At 54.4% G+C, this 4773-nt stretch overlaps 1 non-coding gene across 1 annotated transcript; it reads right to left on the reverse strand.

Annotated features, from left to right (window-relative positions):
* Positions 1 to 1327: 1327 nt before the first annotated feature.
* Positions 1328 to 1401, reverse strand: TRNAN-GUU. Its single transcript has one exon. It is a non-coding gene; the product is annotated as a tRNA-Asn (tRNA).
* Positions 1402 to 4773: the final 3372 nt, after the last annotated feature.

The following is a 4773-nucleotide window of genomic DNA, read 5'->3' on the forward strand; positions in this document are numbered from 1 at the left end:
GTAAGCGCTCAATAAATACGACTGATTGATTAAGCTTAAATACTGCCTTAAAAAAATTAACTTTGGCATTCTTGCAGCCATGGGTTCAAGTCTCTGGCATTTTGGAGGTTAGGACTTTGTAGGATAGGGAGATGGCTAATTTCCTTACAACTCATCCATTCATTCTTTCAGTCGTACTTACTGGGCGCTCACAGGGCACAGAGCACGGTACTAAGCGCTTGGAAAGTATAACCTAGCAATAAAGGGAGACAATCCCTGCCCACATGGGTTTGGAGCTTAGACACACGAGGACACTCCGGGGACCCCAAAAGGGAGCAGGAAGATTCCCTTTAGGAGGTTTTCCCAAACGTGGGACCCCGAAAGAGAGGAGCAAGATTCCCTTTAGGAGGTTTTCTGAAACGTGGGACCCCAAAAGAGATCAGGAAGATTCCCTTTAGGAGGTTTTCTGAAACGTGGGACCCCAAAAGAGATCAGGAAGATTCCCTTTAGGAGGTTATCCGAAATGTGAGACCCCAAAAGAGAGCAGGAAGATTCCCTTTAGGAGGTTTCCCCAAACGTGGGACCCCAAAAGAGATCAGAAAGATTCCTTTTAGGAGGTTTTCCCAAACGTGGGACCCCAAAAGAGAGGAGGAAGATTCCCTTTAGGAGGTTTCCCCAAACGTGGGACCCCAAAAGAGAGCAGAAAGATTCCCTTTAGGAGGTTATCCGAAATGTGAGACCCCAAAGAGAGCAGGAAGATTTCCTTTAGGAGGTTTTCCCAAACATGGGACTCCAAAAGAGATCAGGGAGATTCCTTTTAGGAGCTTTTCTGAAACGTGGGACCTAAAAGAGAGGAGAAAGATTCCCTTTAGGAGGTTTTCCCAAACGTGGACCCCAAAAGAGAGGAGAAAGAGTCCTTTCAGGAGGTTTTCCCAAACGTGAGACCCCCAAAAGAGAGGAGGCAGATTCCCTTTAGGAGATTTTTCCAAATGTGGGACCCCAAAAGAGAGCAGGAAGATTCCCTTTAGGAGACTTCCAAACGTGGGACCCCAAAAGAAAGCAGGTCAGATTCCTTTTAGGAGGTTTTCTGAAACGGGGGACCCCAAAAGAGAGGAGAAAGAATCCTTTTAGGAGGTTTCCCCAAACGTGGGACCCCAAAAGTGAGGAAGAAGATTCCCTTTAGGAGGTTTTCCCAAAGGTGGGACCCGAAAAGGGAGCAGGCAGATTTCCTTTCGGAGGTTTTCCCAAAGGTGGGACCCCCAAAAGGGAGCAGGCAGATATCCCTTTAGGAGATCTTGCGAAAGGTGTGGGTGTGGGAGCCAATGGAAGAGGAAAAAGTCTCCGGCCCCGTCCCTGGGTGGGCTCGAACCACCAACCTTTCGGTTAACAGCCGAACGCGCTAACCGATTGCGCCACAGAGACCCGCCTGCTAGCGCCTTCCGAGCCACGCTCACAGGTCTGGTGGGCGCGGCCAGGAGGAGGAGGAGAAGAAAAAGGAAGGGGCCGAGAAAAGGGCCAAGGGCCGGCCCTGCTCGGCACGTCATCCCGCCCTCAGCACACCGCCCCTCCATAGTTAGGCCCGGCCCTCCGCGGCCGCCCCCGCCATGGCAGGCCGCTGGGCGCGCGCCCCGCCCCTTTGATGGACAGCCCGCGCGCGCCCCCGTCCCTCTTTCCCGCCCTCCGCGAGCGCGGCTGCGCATGCGCCCGGGCTCCTCGCCGCGGGGAGCGCCGGGGGGGGGAGGGCGCGCGCGCCCGGCTCCGCCAGGTGCCGCGCGGCGGGGCGCGCGCCCCCCCTTGGATGCACAGCGCGCGCCTCCCCCTCCCCCCGTTTCCCGCCCTCAGCGAGCGCGGCTGCGCATGCGCCCGGGCTCCTCGCCGCGGGGAGCGCCGTGGCGCGCGCGCCCCTTGGATGCACAGCGCGCGCCTCCTTCCCCCCCCCCGCACCGTCCCCGTTTCCCGCCCTCAGCGAGCGCGGCTGCGCATGCGCCCGGGCTCCTCGCCGCGGGGAGCGCCGGGTGCCGCGCGGCGGGGCGCGCGCCCGGCCTCAGGGAGCTCGGCTGCGCACGCGCGCGAGGCCCCCCTGCCTGTTTCCCGCCCTCATCTCCCTCAGCGCCCGTCGCCTCATGGCCCCCGCCTGGCCAGGGCCCCTTCCCCTCCTCCTCCCCCGCCATTGCCAGCATCTGGGGTGGGGGCTCCCCACGACATCTCCCCACCCCCGGCCCCCAAATCATCTCCTCGCCCCTCCCCAGCTCAAAGCCCGAGGAGGGGGGTCGAATGGCAGGAGGGGAAAGATGGCTCCCCCAGAGGCCTTTGGGTAACTAGGGCCTTGACCAGAGCCAGGGCCAGAACCAGTCAGGGCCAGGAGGGACTTTCCTGCCATTGTAGCTTGTGTAGATTATTTTAACATAGAAAAGGAACAGGCTCTATAATAATAATGTTGGTATTTATTAAGCGCTTATTATGTGCAGAGCACTGTTCTAAGCGCCGGGGTAGACACAAGGGAATCAGGTGGTCCCACATGATAATGTGGGAATTTGTTACGTGCTTACTATGTGCAGGGCACTGTTCTAAGCGCCGGGGTAGACACAAGGGAATCAGGTTGTCCTACATGATAATGTGGGTATTTTTTAAGCGCTTACTATGTGCAGAGCACTGTTCTAAGCGCCGGGGTAGACACAAGGGAATCAGGTTGTCCCACATGATAATGTGGGTATTTATTAAGCGCTTACTATGTGCAGAGCACTGTTCTAAGCGCCGGGGTAGACACAAGGGAATCAGGTTGTCCCACATGATAATGTGGGTATTTTTTAAGCGCTTACTATGTGCAGAGCACTGTTCTAAGCGCCGGGGTAGACACAAGGGAATCAGGTGGTCCCACATGATAATGTGGGTATTTATTAAGCGCTAACTATGTGCAGAGCACTGTTCTAAGCGCCGGGGTAGACACAAGGGAATCAGGTTGTCCCACATAATGTGGGTATTTGTTAAGAGCTTACTATGTGCAGAGTACTGTTCTAAGCACTGGGTAGATCCAGGGTCATCGGGTTGTCCCACGTGGGGCTCACAGTCTTCATCCCCATTTTACAGATGAGGTAAGTGAGGCCCAGAGAAGTGAAGCGACTTACCCACAGTCACACAGCTGACAAGGGGCAGAGTTGGGATTCGAACCCATGACCTCTGACTCCAAAGCCCGGGCTCTTTCCACTGGTATTTGTTAAGCGCTTACTATGTGCAGGGCACTGTTCTAAGCGCCGGGGTAGACACAAGGGAATCAGGTTGTCCCACATGATAAGGTTGGTATTTGTTAAGCGCTTACTATGTGCAGGGCACTGTTCTAAGCGCCGGGGTAGACACAAGGGAATCAGGTGGTCCCACATAATGTGGGTATTTGTTAAGCGCTTACTATGTGCAGGGCACTGTTCTAAGCGCCGGGGTAGACACAAGGGAATCAGGTTGTCCCACATGATAAGGTTGGTATTTGTTAAGCGCTTACTATGTGCAGGGCACTGTTCTAAGCGCCGGGGTAGACACAAGGGAATCAGGTGGTCCCACATGATAATGTGGGTATTTATTAAGCGCTAACTATGTGCAGAGCACTGTTCTAAGCGCCGGGGTAGACACAAGGGAATCAGGTTGTCCCACATAATGTGGGTATTTGTTAAGAGCTTACTATGTGCAGAGTACTGTTCTAAGCACTGGGTAGATCCAGGGTCATCGGGTTGTCCCACGTGGGGCTCACAGTCTTCATCCCCATTTTACAGATGAGGTAAGTGAGGCCCAGAGAAGTGAAGCGACTTACCCACAGTCACACAGCTGACAAGGGGCAGAGTTGGGATTCGAACCCATGACCTCTGACTCCAAAGCCCGGGCTCTTTCCACTGGTATTTGTTAAGCGCTTACTATGTGCAGGGCACTGTTCTAAGCGCCGGGGTAGACACAAGGGAATCAGGTTGTCCCACATGATAAGGTTGGTATTTGTTAAGCGCTTACTATGTGCAGAGCACTGTTCTAAGCGCCGGGGTAGACACAAGGGAATCAGGTTGTCCCACATGATAAGGTTGGTATTTGTTAAGCGCTTACTATGTGCAGGGCACTGTTCTAAGCGCCGGGGTAGACACAAGGGAATCAGGTGGTCCCACATGATAAGGTTGGTATTTGTTAAGCGCTTACTATGTGCAGGGCACTGTTCTAAGCGCCGGGGTAGACACAAGGGAATCAGGTGGTCCCACATAATGTGGGTATTTGTTAAGCGCTTACTATGTGCAGGGCACTGTTCTAAGCGCCGGGGTAGACACAAGGGAATCAGGTTGTCCCACATGATAAGGTTGGTATTTGTTAAGCGCTTACTATGTGCAGGGCACTGTTCTAAGCGCCGGGGTAGACACAAGGGAATCAGGTGGTCCCACATGATAAGGTTGGTATTTGTTAAGCGCTTACTATGTGCAGGGCACTGTTCTAAGCGCCGGGGTAGACACAAGGGAATCAGGTGGTCCCACATAATGTGGGTATTTGTTAAGCGCTTACTATGTGCAGAGCACTGTTCTAAGCACTGGGTAGATCCAGGGTCATCGGGTTGTCCCACGTGAGGCTCACAGTTCATCCCCATTTTACAGATGAGGTAAGTGAGGCCCAGAGAAGTGAAGCGACTCGCCCACAGTCACACAGCTGACAAGTGGTGGAGGGGGGATTAGAACCCACGACCCCTGACTCCTAAGCCCAGGCTCTTGCCACCGAGCCAAGCGAAGTGACTTGCCAAGGTCACTAAACAGATGTGTGGCGGAGGAGGGATTAGAA

The sequence above is a fragment of the Ornithorhynchus anatinus genome, chromosome 20, assembly GCF_004115215.2.
Source record: "Ornithorhynchus anatinus isolate Pmale09 chromosome 20, mOrnAna1.pri.v4, whole genome shotgun sequence".
Classification (NCBI taxonomy): domain Eukaryota; kingdom Metazoa; phylum Chordata; class Mammalia; order Monotremata; family Ornithorhynchidae; genus Ornithorhynchus; species Ornithorhynchus anatinus.